Source organism: Castor canadensis, chromosome 8, assembly GCF_047511655.1.
Source record: "Castor canadensis chromosome 8, mCasCan1.hap1v2, whole genome shotgun sequence".
Taxonomy (NCBI): domain Eukaryota; kingdom Metazoa; phylum Chordata; class Mammalia; order Rodentia; family Castoridae; genus Castor; species Castor canadensis.
Genome location: NC_133393.1, coordinates 92,812,104 through 92,830,822, shown reverse-complemented (window position 1 = coordinate 92,830,822; position 18,719 = coordinate 92,812,104). Strand labels below are relative to the sequence as shown.

The following is an 18,719-nucleotide window of genomic DNA, read 5'->3' as shown; positions in this document are numbered from 1 at the left end:
GGTATATGGGGACCTTATTGTAACTTGTCTAACATTCCTATGGATATATCCCTAGGAGTGGAATTGCTGGATCATATGGCAGTTCTACTTTTAGTTTTCTCCGGACCCTCCATACTGTTTTCCACAGTGGTTGTACTAGTTCACATTCTGACCAGTAATATTTAATGGTTTCTTTTTCTCTATATCCTCACCAGCTTTTGTTGTTTGTGTTCTCGATGATAGCCATTCTAATAAAAGTGAGGTGGAATCTTAACATGGTTTTGATTTGCATTTCTTTTATGGTCAGAGATGTTCAGCTTTTCCTCATATGTTTTTTAGCCATTTGGACTTCTTCCTTTGATAAAGCCCTATTGAGTTCATTTGTCCATTTCTTCATTGGGTCACTGATTTTGAGGGAAGTTTAGTTTTTTTGGCTCCCTGTATATTCTGGTTATTAATACTTTGTCAGCTATATAGTTGTCAACGATTTTCTCCCACTCTGTGGGCAGCCTCTTCAATTTGGTGACCATTTCTTCTGTTGTACAGATTTTTAATTTCATGTAATCCTATTACTCAATCCTTCCTTAGTTGCTAATGTATGTTGTTTATATTGAATGAAATTAATCTTTACATTTTAGGGGAGATATACTTTAATGCATAGTTTTAATTGGCACATAATAACTGTCTATACTTATGGGGTACAGGGTGATATTTCAATACATGTATACAATAGGATGTAGTGATTTGGTTGATGTAATTACCATATGCATTACTTTAACATTTATCATTTCTTTGTGTTGGGATAAGTACAGTTGACATAAAAAAATACCTATACACTAAAAGTAAAGGGGTGACAAAAATACACAGTAATAAAATTAATCAAAATGAAAGTAAGATATTTATTTTAATTTACACTAAGATAATTCAGAACAATGAAAATTATCAGCAATAAAAATGGGCATTCATAATGCTAAAGGATTACTACTCAAAAATGAACTAACAATTCTAAATGTGTATGTATCTAATAACAGAATATAAAAATATATTGGGAAAAACTGATGGAACCAAAAGAGAAAGAATAAAATATAATAGGAGTAGAATAGAATAAGAGATATTCTATTCTAAGACATCCACCATCCTTTCTCAGTAATTGATAGATTAAGGAAGCAAAAATTCAGTTAATATATACCTGAGTTGAATAGTACCATTAGTTAACTTACTCTGATAAATGTTTATACTACCACAGACCAACTGCAGCTGGGGGTCCTCTAGTTCATGTGCAGTGAATAACGACACGAACAAAAGGAAGTGCTGGGCAGCAATGGTGCACTTTATTTTCTGAAAATCATATTTAAGCAGTGCAAAAAAAGCAGGAAGGAGTACATGGCAGTCCCCAGTTCTCCTTTGACCTCTGTACTAGAATTGGCTGTCACATCACTTTGGCTATGAGCCCAGAAGCAGAACTGGGTGTTAGGGAACACCCAGTTCCACACAGAGAGAGAATGGGAAGTTCACAGAAACCCTGTGGGACTTCTTATCTCTCTTAGGGCTGTTACACAAAAGCTACAGTGACCCTGCTCTTTTTCAAGAGGCTCTGGGGGTCCTGAGGGTTTCCCACATCTCCCCCTTTTTTATTTTTTATGAAAACAGTGTTCAGAAATTTTTCTTTTTTGTGGTGGTTACTTTCTAGAGTGATTAGTCTTTTTAGCCATATAATACTAAGTAGACCCAGAAGCATGAGTCCACCCATCCCAATAAATCCCTTAAGTCCAAAATTGAACCAATGACTAGAATTAATTTTGTCTAGCCAACTCTTCATGGAGTCCAGGGAGATAATGGAGAGATATGCAGCCTGTGGCTCAATAATAACTTTAGTCAGGTGCTGGATGTGTAAGGTTGAATTTTAACTTCAAGCTCCCTGAATATAATGTTGTATCAAAGTCCAATTGTGGTAAGTGCCATTCCACTGAGCAACAGTAATGCAGATATGATGATACTGGGAATCCCAGGTGAGCTGTATTTATTGGACTACTCCAGTGAGAGTTTCTTCCATAAGGTTCAATTCTTCTTGTAGTTTGAAGATCCCTTGTTGAAGGTCCCTGTTAAAGTCATTTTGAGAATATAATATGTTAGAAACATTTTTGGTGAGAGTATTTACATAATGAGCTGTTTGAATTTGCTGGGTCAATGCCATCACAGCAGTGGTTGTACTGGCTATGAGAGTTATAAGGGAGACAATTCCAAAGATGACAGCACCTAAAAATCTCTTGGGCAAAGAATCTGTTCTAAGGCTAGATGTAATACTAACTCATTGTCACCAGTCCAAGTATGGTTTAAGGTAACTGGTAACCAAGCAAAGGGAGGATGGTGCACAATTTAAAAAGGAGAGGTAAATGAGGAATCAATGCAAGCATGCAAGGTACAGTTTTTATGTTGTATATGTCCTAATATCTGGCTTGCAGTAACAGAAAAGTTTAGATTACCAATAAGAAAGGCATGAGGAGGCCTGACACAACTGGCAGAAAAGTTGAGTGAATGATTAGAATTAGAGGAGTCGCAAGAGAAGGTTAGATTATTAGGAAAAACAGTGATGTTGCAAGAGGAAAAGTTATAAGGTTTCAAAGAGCCAAGGAGTAGGGGTTGGGGATTTAGCTCAGTGGAAGAGCACTTGCCTGGCAAGTGTAAGGCCCTGAGTTCGGTCCCCAGCACCGAAAAAAAAAAAAAAAAAAAGGAAAAAATAGAAAAAAAAAAAAAACACTTGAGATTGATATTTAATAATGGAGTGGCAGAGGGTGGGGCCATGCCACATTTTGGGTTTAGATCCCTAGTTAATACTGGAGAACTGTTAAGGGTAAACTGATTCAGAGGGATTAGACTCATTCCAAGTAAGGAGAAAGGTCCAAGATATAAAATGCACCAGAGGATGTATAGGTGTAGAGTAAAGTCTTATACAAGTTGTCTGAGGCACATGAGCATAACCAAGACCTTGTGCAAATGTCTGTACCTTAGGGCAGTGGGCAGAAAAGGATATCGTGTACAGGGTCTAGTGCAGTTATTATCAGTACAATTGTTAACAGGGATGACTGTGGAGAGTAAGAGCCCTACTCTAGTAGAATTGTCCCAAGTATATTTATAATTAAGTTGAGCCTGCAGACAAGGTATGGGGTCATGTTAACACCTCTAGGGGAATAGAAGCACATAGGGTGTCTTACAAAGGAACTGTCATACTGAGATAATTGTAGCTGTTCAGAGATGTTATAACCGTCAGGCAAAGGTCCACCTCCTAAGGCATGAGAAGCACTATTACAAAATATAGGCAATGGTTCTCCCCAATCTTTGGGGCAAAGGATTGGAGGATGAGGCACAAATGACCAGTGTGTGTAATTTTCCTCCACTCTGGCCCTCTGGGAATTAATGGTCAGGACATCAACATACAGACAAGAATTAACTTGAGTCTAGTGACATCATGCCCATGAGTAGAACCTCAATTTTGGGCTTTCTGAACCAAAATTTTAAGGGCTCCCCAGGTCACTGGTGGGGGTTTCTCCTTTTTTGGGGGGTAGCAACAGGGTCATGGTTGATCGTCCAGCCAACATCTCTTCATGGGTCCCATCAACAGCTGTGACTGATTTGATGCATCAGAGAGGCAGCCATCTTGGTCATTGTTCATGTTCTGGAAAGACACAATCACACCCTCAACCGGTAGTTAGTAAAGGGTCAGGTCCCTGCCATGTGTTTGTTTCTAAATTCTTCCAAAGAACACACACAGAGGGGCATTTGTTCCATGCACAGAAGTGTTTTTCCATGGGTATAATGCCTTGATTATCAATTGAGAAGAAATATAAAGTTAATAATATAAGATGTAATTGTGTATGTGAAGACCAGGGAGTGTGTTCCCCCTTTTTTAATTTAATAAGTTGATTTTTAATTCTTTGATGTTGGTGTTCTACAATGGTTTGGCCATGGGGATTATAGGGAATCCCAGTATTGTGAGTAATGTCCCATAAATTACAGAATTCTTGAAATTTTTTACTTGGGTAAGTGGGACCACTATATGTTTTTATGGATTTAGGAATTCCTACAATTGCAAATGCAGCAAGCAAGTGTTGAGTTACATGTTTAGTGGTTTCTCCAGTATATGCAGTTGTAAATATGGCATTTGAGTAAGTGTCAACCATTACTTGAACATATTTTAATGTTCCAAATTGAGAAACATGTGTAACATCAGTTTGCCAAATATGATTAGCTTTTAGCCTATGAGGATTTATTCCCATATTAGGTCCCAAAGACAGGAGAGTGCTGCAGGTAGAGCATGTCCTGATGAGTTGTTTAGTTTGTTCATGGGTTAAAAATGGAAACTGTTTGTGTAACATAGAAGAATTCTGATGTAAGATAGCATGACTCCATTGAGCCTGTTGAAAGGTGGAGAGAGACTTTTTAGTGCTTGTAAAGGAAATAAATTGGTCTACCTTTTGGTTGCCTTCAGCCATAGGGCCAAGCAGGTCTGTATGTGAATGGATATGAGTAATAAAAAACAGAGAAATATGAGCCTGAATGACCAATTGAGCCTGTGTGAATAACTGAAAAATTGTAGAATTAAGATCTCCTTTTAGTCTAGCTGTCTCAATAGAGTTAATGGCTTTAACTACATATTGGGAGTCTGAAACTACATTGACCAGACCAGGGAAACCTTGCAGGGCTGCAAGAACTGCTAAGACTTCAGCATGTTGTGCAGTTACTCCTAGGGTTGTAATGTTTATTTATTCTGTACATGTCCCCAAGGGGAAGCAAAAGATGTATCCGGATCTCCCTTTACTGGTGCCATCAGTATATACAGTGATTGCACTGGCTAGTGGTTTGGTGGCTGTGATGCAAGATAGAATCCAGGCTGAGAAGTTAAAAATTTTATGGTAGGGTCTTTGGGATAGTGATTGTCAAATTGTCCTGTGTAATTACTAATTGCAACTTGCCATAAATAGTTTTGTTGATAAAGATTGTCTATCTGAATATTGGTGAAGGGAGTAACTATGAGTGATGGATCATTGCCAGATAATTATTTGCATCTTTGCCTTACAGTCCTAGGGGGTGTGTTATGGGTAAAGAGCATTTTTATCATGTTATTTGACCATTGAATAATAGCCCCTGTTGGAGTAGTTGGAGTACCCCATATGATCAGTTGGAGGTGCTGACTGGGGTCTATCCTGTTGATGAAACTATGTTGAAGAGTAGCTTCAATAAGTTCTATAGCCTGTTGTGCTTCTGGAGTTAATTTTCTTAATGAGTTTAATTGTGAATCTCCTTTTAATAGTTCAAATACAGGTTTTAAAGAGTCCAAGGGGATCTTGAGAAAAGGCCGAATCCAATTAATGTTTCCTAATAGTGTCTGTAATGCATTTAATGTCATAACCTCTTTTATGTTTAATTTTATTTTAGGAGGATTGACTATATTTTCAACTATAGTGTGTCCCAGATATTTAAATGGTGGGCAGAGCTGTGTTTTGTCAGGAGCTAGGCAGCTAGGCAGCTTTATAAGTCTTTGAGGGCCTGCTGTACTAGTGTAAATGAGGGATAAGCAATTAAAAGATCATCCATATAATGGAAACATCTAATCTGTGGCCAAGTTTTATAGAAGGGTATGAGAGCTGCATGGACATAGGCCTGACATATGGTGGGACTGTTTTTCATGCCTTGAAGTAGTACTTTCCATTGATATTGTTGAGCTGTTTTTTCATTATTAAGGGATGGCAATGTAAAGGCAAATATTTCCTTGTCACTGTCATGTAATGGGATAATAAAAAAGCGATCTTTTAAATCTATAATTATAATTTCAAATCCTGCAGGAATCATGGCATGAGAAGGGAGGCCAGGTTGTAAAGCTTCTGTAGTTTGCCTGGCCTTGTTAATGGCTTGAAGGTCATGTAATATTCAATATTTTCCTTTGGCTTTTTTTCTATTACAAAAATAGGACTATTCCATGGACTATTGGAAGACTCCACATGTCCAGCTTTTACTTGTTGTTGTACCAATATATAAGCCTGTTGTCATTTTTGTCCCAAAAGTGGCCACTGATCAACCCATATAGGCTCATTGGTTAACCATTTAAGTGGTATAGCTGTGTGTCAGGACTTTATATCAGTGGCCCCGAAGAGGGGAGGTGGTTACAAGAATAATCAATTCCACAGCAACAGGAAAAACGTTGGGAAAGGACCTCCTCCCAGGGTCTCATGATTGCCTTATCTTGTTGAGCTTCGTGTGTGATAAGAGTCATGCACAATTGTTGCATAATGACTCTTCCCCATAAGCATAATTGTAATCCTGTAATTATGAAAGGTTGGAAAGTCCGTGAATTGCCTTATTCATCTTCCCATTTGAGTACTTCTGCACTAACCTTGGTCAATTGTGGTCCCCCTACTCCTTGTACTGTGGTTCCTCTTTTTGTGCCCCAATGTTTAAGTCATAATGATTGAGGGATAACACTCTGATCTGCTCCTGTGTCTAGAAGACCCCAAAAAGCTATTCCCCAAATATAGATAGTAGCTAAGGGCCTTTGATCTAAAATGGGTTGAGTGCAATACACTTGAGGAGGGGTCTCAGTCGGTAAAGGCAAAAATATTGCAATCTTGGCATCCTTCTCTAATCCTATCCATTGCCTAGAACTAGAAACATAGACTACTGTTGGAGACTTGGATTTTAACATAGTATAATAAGGATGCACAGTAAGTCCTTGAAGAAGCTATTTTTCATTTCCCATAATTATTCCTGTTAATTCCTTTCTAGAGTTATGGAAATGACATGTCACTGGGACTGGTGTATTACCAGGGGAGATGGTCAATGCCTCTAAGACCAGAAGATCAAATCCTAAACTCCAGGAGTTTTCCCACTGGATACAGAAAATTGCTCCTTCTTGGGGCAGGGCTGAAGGTTGCCCCCAGTCCTGTTTAAAGGTTTCCCATCAGCATGATATTTGGAATTACAGTCTTTAGCCCAATGACAGCTTTTATTGCATTGTGGGCACATTTTAGAAGGATTCCCTTTAGGTGGGGGGTTCTTTCTTCTTTGTGGGCAATCTCTTTTCCAGTGTCCTGACTGTCCACACCCAAAACATGGCATCTGGGTGGGGAAAGTGGCTCCTTTTGAGGAAGTTATGGCAGCTGCAAGAGTGGCAGCCATATGTGATTGAGTGCCAATATCCTGGGTAGCAGAAACCTAATTAGAAAGATCACTATTTTTACTGGTCTGATAGCTTGTTTACATTCTTTGGTAGCTCCCTCATATGCGCTTTGACAGACCAAGAACCGTTGTCTGTCTGCATGTTGAACTTTGAGACTTATAGCTCATTTTACAAGGGCCAAGAATTCAGCCCATGGCTCACTGGCCTTTTGTTTTAGATTTAGAAATTCCTCAGTAGCTTCCTTACTGGAGTCAGGAAGACTGCTGTAAGCTCTTTTTGAACATAATCTCATCTGATCAAAATATTGGGGTGTACCAGGCATCTGTTGTTAGGCATGAGCATATTGTCCTACTTCTTGTAGCTGATCCTCCATTAAGGACACACCTGCATCCCTATTTCCTTGCCCTTGTTCATCACATTCATCATAATATTTTTCTTTCTATATAAGGAAATCAGCAGGGTTAAGACAAGCTAGAGCTAATTGCTTGTAATCCTATGGTGTACAGTTTTCTCGAATCAGATGTTTGAACAGAGTAAGGGTGTATGGGTCATTAGCTCCATTCTCCCTAACTGAATCTCTAAACCTTCTTAGCCCTTCAAGAGAAATAGGCTCACGCTGTCATTGTGCCAGAGGTCCCAGGATGACTCGAAAGCCCAGAGGGTTCTCTGAAGGTGAAGGAGCCAAAGATGGAGGAGAAGAGTCATCATTCCCTTCCTCTAATAATAGCTGTCTGAAAGTTTTTTCTAGAGAGACTTCCTCATTTTCTTCTCCCTGTTTTGTGCCTTTCTTAGGAATGGTACCTGTTTGAGGGGTAGCCTTAAATGGAGCCAAAGATGGGTAAAGACCAGCATAAGGTGGTGCAGAATCCTCCATAGTGGAAAACTTAAATGTCACAAGTTTTTGTGAGGGAAGCTTTTCCTCCTCCTTATTGTCCTCTGGAAGACTTGATTCAGGAGCCTCTTTAAAAGGATCTGTTAGAGGTCCCAAGCAATAATGAATAGAGGACCATATACCAAAAAATTGGATAGGAATATTTTCCCCTCTTTGGTGAGCTCTCTTTACATCTTCTCTTATCTGCTTCCAGCTACCAGGGTCTAAATTTCCATGCTCAGGAAACCAAGGATTAAATTGGATAACTCTCTATAAAACCTTCAATTTGTCCCTGGGTGTAAGATATTCCTTTGCTTTTTAATAAACAGACAAGTAGCTGTAGGAAGTGTCTATGCTCTGAACTTTGAACATTTCCCATTTTGTTCCCCTACTTACGGTTCGCAATTCCTTGGGTTGGGGCTCCGTGTCGAACCTTTTCGTCCCTTGTTCCTTTTTTTTGTGAACTGCCAAGATGTTCAGAGAGGTCCCACATTGGGTGCCAATTTACCACAGACCAGCTGCAGCTGGGAGTCCTCTGCTCTTGGGGGAATGTGTGGCAAATAATGACATGAACACAAGGAAGTGCTGGGCAGCAATGGTGCAGTTTATTTTCTGAAAAGCATATTTAAGCAGTGCAGAAAAGCAGGAAGAAGTAAGTGGCAGTCCCCAGTTCTCCTTTGACCTCTGTACTAGGATTGGCTGTCATGTCACTATGGCTATGAGCCCAGAAGCAGAACTGAGTGTTCCCTGTTCCACAGAGAGAGAGAAAACAGGAAGTTTGCAGAAAGCCCTGTGGGACTTATCTCTCTTAGGGCTGTTGCACAAAAGCTACAGTGACTCTGCTCTTTTCCAAGAGCCTCTGGGGTCCTCAGGGTTTCCCCACACTTATACAATAATTCCCTAAAAATCCATATGGTTTAGTCATAAACACATACCAAATTCTGTGCCATAACACATATTTCAGCAAACTTAAAAGAAATAAGACAAAATACATTCTGAGACCGTAGTAGAAACAAACCAGAAATGGTAATAGAGAGCCAAAAGTATCTCAAAATATCTGTGATTTAATACACCTTAAATATTTGATCAAAAAGAAGTCTCAAGAAAAAGGAAAACATATTTCTTGTAAATAAAGGTGAAAAATACAACTTACAGAATTGTGAGATATAACAAAGCACTTAGAGGGAATATTACAGCACTAAATGAATATATGTCTATACAAGAATCATTTAAATCAACATCCTAATTTTGCATAATAATGAAAAGAAAAACACTTGAAACCTAAAGCAATTAGAAAGAAATGGAAAATAAAATTAAAATGGAAATGTATGAAATAAATCAGGAAAATAAAAATTGATAAACTTCTAACAAGGCAAAGAAAAATAAGAGAAGATAAAAATCACTAATGTTACAGTTTGAATAATAAAGCTCTCCCCACAGGATAATGTGTTGAGGTCTTGGTCTCCAGCTGGTGGCATTGTTTTGGGAGGTGCTGGAAACTGTAGGAGGTGTGACTTTCCTGGAGGAAGTAGGTCTCTGGGAGGACAGGTGCTTGGGGGCATCTTGGCCCTGGCTCCTTCCTGTCTCTCCTCCTTCCTGGTTATCATGAAGTGAACAGATTTGTTCTATCACATGCTCCCCACCATAATGTTCTGCCTCGCCACAACAATCCCCCTTTAAACTGATATTTCTCAGGCATTTGTCACATTAATGAAAAACTGACTAACATAGAAAATAGGTACTAAGCAGTGGAGTCATTGCTGTGACCATCTGACAATATGCTTCTTAAGCCTTTGGAGCTGGTTTGTGGGAGGATTCTGTAAAAGTTGGAGAAGCAGGCAAGAAAAGGGTTTGGATACTATGAGTAGAGCTTAATACTAGGTGGTTTTGATAGAATTTCAGAAAACCAGAATGTGGATAGAAGTACGTACAGTGAAGGATGGCTCATGGGGTTTCAGTGTAAATGAATACATTGGAAATTGTACTAGAAGTCATTCTTGTAACACTCTGAAAGAGAATTTGTTTACAATTGTCCATGCCCTGAAACTTTGAGTAAGGCTGAAATTAAAAGCAAGAGACTAATTAATCTGAAGAAGGTAATTTCAAGGCAGTACAATATTCAGGCTGTAGCTTGACTATTGCTGGCTGCTTTCAGTCATGTTTTTACTGAGAATGGTGAACAAAAAGTAGAGTGAAATTTTTTTTAAAAACTTGCATTTTCCTCAGAGAAGACATGTAAAAAGTTGGGACCAAAGAAAGTATACCTACCAAAGACTCCCAAATGGCCTTTTTTAGTGTCATTAGAAAGAATCCAATAACTTTGCAGAGATGCCTTGAGGGTATCTGAGAAATTAGCCGGGCCTCACCTACAAGAGACACAAGGGTGTAAAACTTTTAACTCATTTGAGTGAATTTGCTTTGACCCAACGCTCCATGTCATCCTCCTTACATAGGGCTTCCTACAGAATTATCTCTCTCTGTTTGGCCACCCAGGCACCCAGAGGCCACAATCCCTGTGGTCCAATGGCCTCAGCTACTGATCAAGCTGGCAGCAGATGTTGGTATCACACATGTGATGCTTGTTTTGTAGGTGTGCAGAATGGAAGAGTCATAGGTGCATAGAGTTTTCCACACAGATTTTCAAGCAAGGCCTTGGAGGCTAGGAAATGAGGGGCAGATTCTGAGTCCCCTCAGGCAGTCCCTGAGAGAAATGCATGATATTGCAAAGGTGGAGCATAAGTTGCAATGGAGACTCCAGGAATTTAGAAATGCCAGGAAAGAGGAAGGTCAGCAGAAGAAAGTTGCAGGCAGTGAGTGATCAGAGCAGCCCAAGAGACAGACATGTGGCTGAAACCCAGCAAGGCCATAGGGACAGGATGCTTTACAACCTCTGAGACTCATATTATACCACAAAGTGCCTTGGATGGTGGATATGGTGGCACAGGATTTAGTGTTTGCCCTGCTATGTTTTAGTCTTGCTTTGGTCCATTCTTCTTCCTAAGACACCATTGCTCTATTTTGGAATGGGAACTTCACTCTGTGGCATTGCATATTGAAAGTATGTAACATATTTTGAAATTTTGTAGGTGCTCATACCTAAGAGTTGGCCTTAAATCTCATAGTAAACTAGAAGTGTACTTTTGAAAATGTTGAAACTGTTGGGACTTTGAGGACTCTGAGATGGCCTGAATGCATTTTACATTTTGAAGTAGCCACGAGTGTTTACAGCCCAAGGGCAGAGTGTTATGGTTTGAATATGACATGTTTCCCACTGACTCATGTATGAAAGACTTGGTCCATACTGGTGGCACTATGCTAGGAGGTGCTTGAAACATTAGGAGGCGGGGTCCAGTTGGAGGAGGTAGTCAATGGTGGTAGATGCTTGCAGGCATTGTTTTCCTGGTCCCTCCCTGTCTCCGCCTCTGCTTCCTGGCTTCCATGAGATGAGCAAATTTGCTCTATCACATACTCTCCTCCATGATGTTCAGCTTCTTCTCAGGCTAACAGCAGAGTAACTAGCCAAGTGGGAGCAGAAACCTCTGAAACCATGAGCCAAAATAAATCTTGATAATTCTCAGGTTTTTGTCACAGAACAAAAACCTAACAAAGCCAGTATTAAAAATGACAAGAGTCACTGCAACTATATGATGGCCTTAGCAGAATAATAAAGAACTACTATCAACAGCATGTATCTTACATTTAATAGCTTAGATTGCTTATAAGAGACATTACCATAAATACACATAAAGAGAAATACATGCTGTGAATTGTCCAACAACTATTAAATATAACTTTGACTTCTTTACCAATTGTGTGAAAAGCAATATCTACACAAACATCTATATGTAAATGACAAGAAACCTATTGGTAGTTGAAAATCTGGAAGGAATTAAGATGTTTCAAAATAAGAAAATGGGGAAACATGTGATATATCCATGCAGTGGGCTGTTCATCAATTGAACAACTAAACTATCAAGAATACAAAGGCATAGATGAAATGTAAAATGAAAGAAAGCAACATTAAAAGATTTTTTTTACTGTCTGGTCCTACCTATGTGATACTTTGGAAGATGGAAATTTATAAAGAAAAAATGTGTTTGCCAGGACTTTGGTGGAGAGAGTTTTACAATTGCTGTTCTTGAAACTAATCTTACTCATGTCTTGCATCTTGCTAATTTATATTACACAGCTGCTCAACAGAGGCCTCAGTATCCCCACCTCATTCATCTCTTCCTGATCTTTGCACTCAGGTGAAGCAGAATGGCCAATGAATGCTGCCATCTCAAAAAAGGAACTCTTCTACTCATCTTTTTCCTGGGTAATGGTCAAGAAATAAAAGAGGTAAGAAGCTAACTGAAGCTATTTTGAAATTTTAAGGTTCCATCTTGATTATTCCAAGAAGGAATATATTATTCTTTCTACTAACTGCAAACTCACATCAGTCAGGTTGGCATATCTTCCAGATTATAAACTGGACACAAGGCAGCTGTTATTTGAGCATTTCCCTCAGAAATACAGACATTGGAACCTTAATTCCTTCAATGAAGTAGTGTTGAGAGATGGAGCTTAATGGAGGTATTTGTATCCTAGCAACAGTGCCCTGATGAATGAATTAATCTTTTCTGGGATGAATAAATGCATTATCATAGGAGTTTGACCCACTTTCCTATCTTGATTCTGCTTTTTGTCATGAGTTGGAACAGCAGGAAGCTGTCAGCTGATGAGGCTATCTTATCTGGGAATTCCCAGCCTCCAGAGGTATGAGTCAAAATAAATCTCTTTTCTTTATAAATTAGCCTGTCTCAGGTATTTTGCATAGCAACAGCAAATGGACTAAGAAAAGGGCCTAATGAATTGAAACTTAATTTTAGATGACTTTTATTTTCAAAAAAAAAAAAACCCTTGTTTCTCATTTACCTGACTCATCAAGATGAACAATCCATGTATGAGACATGTATAATGGGAAGGGGGGTTAAGAAGATGAAGCAATAGCTATTGGAATGGACTCCCTGGATTGGTGGAAGTACATGTAGAGAACACATTTGATCTCAAAGGCATAGGGAGAAGTATTTATGAGATTTGTTTTAAGAATAGTCTCTGGATCCTCCCTTCAGAAGTAAGCATCCTGTGCAGGTCTTTCACACTGCTTCAAGAGCCTAACTTTATCTGTGGGTCTCACATCCTCCACCAGATGGCTCTGTAAGGATAACAGGGGACATAAGGCTACCCCAGCACCTGCATGGTTCCTCATTCACTAATCCACAACCTCAAGAGAAAAACCTTCAGACCAGCTCCCAACTTTATTCTTAGGCACAGAATGGCACACAACTGATGGCCTGAAGTAATGGACAGATTGGATCAACTGTATCAATCAACCCCTCCAAACATAAGTTAATGAACTGGGAACCCTAAGGTCACCAGTCAACTAGAAAGTCATGTTGAGGCAATGCAGCCCTGTATTTGGAATAATAAGATATATTTAGGTTCCTCTCATGAAAACTATAAACATATTTCCCTCAAATCAAAGAACAAATATTTATTAGGGTAATCTGTATGCTATGCACTCTTAGAGACATAGTTTAAAGTGACCTCTTTTAAATGTATCTTGTTTTTTTAAATGTAGACTGCCTGGAGAGAACATAAAAACTGGTGGTCTCTTGGAAAATGGTGTTTGGTGATCTAAATCCTACTGAGACCTTTTCAGCAGCTGTAGATGTTTTCATCGGGGGCACAGAGAACATGAAAACTCTGTAAGATCAGGATGATTAATTTTTTGTGTCAGTGTGTGTAATCTGAAGAAATGGATTCAATACATGGATAAAGAAATTATAATAGGGGAACCTCAATGCACTAGATTTCCTGGAATAAATTAGCTAATCAAATCATTTTTCAAGAGTGCCATTTCTAGGTGAGAAAAAACAACCCAGATTGTGGAGTAGAGTAAGATTCACTCAGAGAGAATGGTGTATGATGTGCTCAGTTCAGTATTAAGTTTAAAAGAGTTTAAAAGGTTTAAAAGCTTAAAAGGTTTAAAAGAGTTAAATATTGAGCTTTAGTTGATTTTCTGACAGAATCTGTGTTTATATCACCTTAAGATTTTTTTTGGATGAATGTTTGCAATTTAAAGACTTTTTAGCACACTGATTTAGTATTGCAAAAGATGTAAATAATATTGGGAAAGTATAAAATAATGTTTCTCTTACATAGATTTGTAATTTATATTTTTTCTGCTTTTTTTTTTCATTTTTCTTTTATTATTCATATGTGCATACAAGGCTTGGTTCATTTCTTCTCCCTGCCCCCACCCCCTCCCTTACCACCCACTCCACCCCCTCCCGCTCCCCCCCTCAATACCCAGCAGAAACTATTTTGCCCTTATCTCTAATTTTGTTGTAGAGAGAGTATAAGCAATAATAGGAAGGAACAAGGGGTTTTGCTGGTTGAGATAAGGATAGCTATACAGGGCATTGACTCACATTGATTTCCTGTGCGTGGGTGTTACCTTCTAGGTTAATTCTTTTTGATCTAACCTTTTCTCTAGTTCCTGGTCCCCTTTTCCTATTGGCCTCAGTTGCTTTAAGGTATCTGCTTTAGTTTCTCTGCATTAAGGGCAACAAATGCTAGCTAGTTTTTTAGGTGTCTTACCTATCCTCACCCCTCCCTTGTGTGCTCTCGCTTTTATCATGTGCTCATAGTCCAATCCCCTTGCTGTGTTTGCCCTTGATCTAATGTCCACATATGAGGGAGAACATACAATTTTTGGTCTTTTGAGCCAGGCTAACCTCACTCAGAACGATGTTCTCCAATTCCATCCATAACATGAACATGTTTTTCTTCAACTTAAGAAAATAAAAGATCATAGAATACAATTTTAGAATTGAAAACATTTTTATTAAATTAATCTGGTATTCATATTTCCTGGTACAACTAAATGAAATTTCATTGATAGGTTTTATTTCTAGCATATTGTTTTTAAAATGTGTTGGAGGATAGTGTGTATGTTATTAGACATGGACAAAAGAATGATCTGATGTGGTAAAATTCCAACTTTTTGTGCTTTGTTTATGTTTTTCTTTGTTTTTTAAATTGTAGCTGGATGTACATTGTGGCATTTACAAATGTTCTTATAATATAAGAAACATACCACACTTTAATTCACCTTTCCATCATTCCTCTTTATCCCTCCCTCCCCCATTCCTGGAATAGTTTCAATAGGTGTAATTTTTCCATTTACAAACATATGTGCAAAGATTTGTACTCTAGTCACCGTCACATACACTTTCCCTAGTCCTTCTTCCTCCCACTGGTACCAACCTCTCCCCGTCAGACAGAACCCGTTTAGCTTTCCTGTTCTCTGATTTTGTAAAAAAAGAAACTGACATTTTTGTTTGATTAAGATAGCTATACAGGGAGTTTCCTTGTGACATTTCCATATATATATATATATATATATATATATAGCATGTATCAATCTTAATTGGTTCATCTCCTCTATTTTTTCTTATTTCTATCTTTCTATATTCATTATTGTTTAAAGTACATCAACCATATCCACATTCTTGACTTCCTTCTTTTACCCTCCTTCTCTCATATGTGACCTCCCCTTAGTGTGACCTGTTTTTCATAATATTACTGTATTTGTATTGGGTCTATATTCCACATATGAAAGAAAATATGTGGCTTTTGGCTTTCCTATCCTGTCCAATTTCACTTAAGATGATGTTCTCCGAGTCCATCTATTTACCTGCAAATGACAAAATTTCATTCTTCTTTGTGTTTTAGATATATAGATTCCTACAATTGTTGCCACTGAGGCAATTTATATAAATGAGGAAAATAGTCTAAGAAATTTTTTATAATTATCTGAGTGAGAAAGGAATATCCAATAAAAGTAACTGTCATTTCTTTTCACTCATACATATCTACATTATTCACATCATGGTTTTAACAGCAAAGCACTGTCCACTGATTCTAAATAAGTTCTATTTGTTCCCTTTGCTTTCCTTCTGTTCAGGCTGTTCTCTCTTATAGGAATACCATGTCTGATTTCTTTTATCTTATAGGTATTGTACAATCTGAATTTTCTCCTATAATATTTTCTAGATATGATTTGAACCACATTTTAATTGTCCTTACATGTCTATTTTAGTGTTATTTATGCTTTCTTTATAATATTGTACATTTTAGATACTGTAAATAATTGTCATGATATCCTCAACACAGAAAACATTGTCATATGATGTCATGTCCATCATGAAAATGTAACTTTTTAATGTGCTTGATAATGAAGATACCCAGGAAGGAAATTTTCCTGACAGATATCACTAATCTAAATATTAGACCTCCAATTCATTTGCTGTGCAAACATTAGCAATTTTGTTGCATAAGTTTATTATGTCACTTAATATACACCATGACTCAAAAACAACTTATCTACTTGTAAATATCCCTTAATCATATTTTAATATTCTTATGATATGAAAATACATGCCACTTAAATTTTGTGTCAGTCTTATTCAGAGATTCATTATACTTTTGAAATTCGCCAAATAATCCTCTTCATTTTCACCTATGCTGAGCTCAAAATTGTTCATGTTTCATTCTCTAAACAAAGAATGAAAATGTAATAAGAACCAGAATTAGATGGAGAAAAAGATTTATATTTAACATTTAAAATTTTTTAAGTTCATTATCCCATCTTTAAGAATCCTTATGTCTCTAGATTTCCACAAGCTTTGTATTTTTCCTCATCTCATAAAACTACATTTATATATTTCTCTTTGTTCCTATGTTTCTGCATCCCAATATTCACATTACTTGGTGCATTCTCAAGAAGGAAATGCAGAAGTGTCAATGTCTATCTGCAGTCACTCATGTTACATATTATTCCTGCTGATTTGGTATTAGGGTTCAGGGTAAAAAGAACAGAGGATGAAATTCAAGATCTAAGCAATGGGAATACTAATAGGGACAGTAAATACAATTGTATCCTATGCTTCATTTTCACCTATTTGAAATTGAACCTCAGACATGAAAAATTTGCAGTAAGAATAGGAATTTCAGCTTGATTTAATGTGTAAAGTGGTAATCATGTACTAATCCTATATGTTGTGAATGGATAAGGGCGTGTTTGTGTAATGTAAAGTGTGGACTGATGGTTATCACTTGGGTTTTTATGTAAACTTCTTTCATTTTATTGAATTAAGTTTCTTTAACTGAAAAGGAAAGTAGCATTCCATTCCAACTCTTGGTAATTCTCAAAAAAGAAGTATTTTTTCTGTCTTTAAGCTCCTTAATTTAATTCTACTTTATTCACATAAAAAGAATGAGCAATCATTGCCATTATGTATATTATTCTCCAGTAGAACTGCAAATTCATGTCTTAATTCTCTGCTTAGATAATCTGAAAACATTATATAACCATCTTTAAAACTTGAATGTGCATTGCATTGCTCTCTCTGAGACATGTGGAGGTCAACTTCAACATTAGTTGCAAAGCCATTGTGCTAAAAAGATAACTACTTTTTTTTCTATTCAGACATGGTAAGAGTTAGAGGACCATAATGAGAAACCATACAAGAGTGACTACTCATCTTGGAGGGTTTGACTGATGACCCACAATTGAAAGGTGTGCTCTTTATCTTCCTGCTTCTCACCTACTTGCTAAGCATCACTGGCAATCTGATCATCATCACACTCACCCTGGTGGATTCCCACCTTAAGACTCCCATGTATTTTTTTCTTAGAAATTTTTCCTTCTTAGAAATTTCCTACGCTACTACATGCGTTCCTAAATTGCTAGCTATTTTAGCAACTGGGGATAAAACTATTTCCTGTAATAATTGTATCACTCAAGTGTCTTTTGCCATCCTACTTGGAGTGTAAGAATTTTACTTGCTGCCAGCAATGGCCTATGCCCTCTGCAAGCCCCTGCATTACACAATCATCATGAGCAACAGAATCTGCACACAGCTCGTTCTCAGCTCTTGGCTTTCTGGCTTTTTGGTTATCATTCCACCATTCCTATTAGGCCTAATTCTTGATTCCTGTGCCTCCAACATTGTTGATCATTTCTACTGTGACACTACTCCCCTCCTGCAGATTTCCTGCACAGACAGACAGCTCCTGGAGATGATGGGATTTCACTCAGCTTTGGAGACACTCTTGGTCACACTGATGTTGGTGAAAATGTCCTACACTTTTATTGCTGTGACAATTTTAAAAATCCCTTCAACTAGTCAGGAAAAAGGCTTTTCCACATGTTGTTCTCACACGATCATGCTATCCCTGTCATATGGCAGCTGCATGTACATGTATGTTAAGCCATCAATCAAACAAAGGATTTATTTTTCCAAGGGAATTTCAGTGCTGAACACTTCAGTTGCTCCATTTTTGAATCCTTTTATCTATACCTTACGGAATAAGCAAGTGAATAAAGCCTTCATTAATACAATACACTGGATTGCCTCATTCTCAAAAAAATGAATTGAGTATTCTATTTTATTGTATAAAGAAAATAAATAAAAGACTCAAGTAAAACTGACAGGTTTCTTCCTTTTTCTTCCTTTCAGTGCTTTTTGATTCATCTTTATGCCTTTTCAAACTATTTTTTCACAAATGTCTTTGGTCTAAAGTAGTTAATTTCCCTTTTACTCTCCATTACAGGTATTCTTTTTAATCTTTTCTCTTTTCTGTGGA

The 18,719-nt window shown here is 37.7% G+C and overlaps 1 long non-coding RNA gene and 1 pseudogene across 1 annotated transcript; one reads left to right on the top strand and one right to left on the bottom strand.

Moving 5' to 3' along the window:
- Positions 1-2,673: 2,673 nt before the first annotated feature.
- LOC141425770 (uncharacterized) lies at positions 2,674-8,778 on the bottom strand. The gene is made up of 2 exons (XR_012450856.1): positions 8,418-8,778; positions 2,674-3,652 (listed from the first exon to the last, which is right to left on the bottom strand). It is a non-coding gene; the product is annotated as an uncharacterized lncRNA (long non-coding RNA).
- An 8,806-nt stretch (positions 8,779-17,584) lies between these two features.
- Positions 17,585-18,506, top strand: LOC141425769 (olfactory receptor 6C74-like; annotated as a pseudogene).
- Positions 18,507-18,719: the final 213 nt, after the last annotated feature.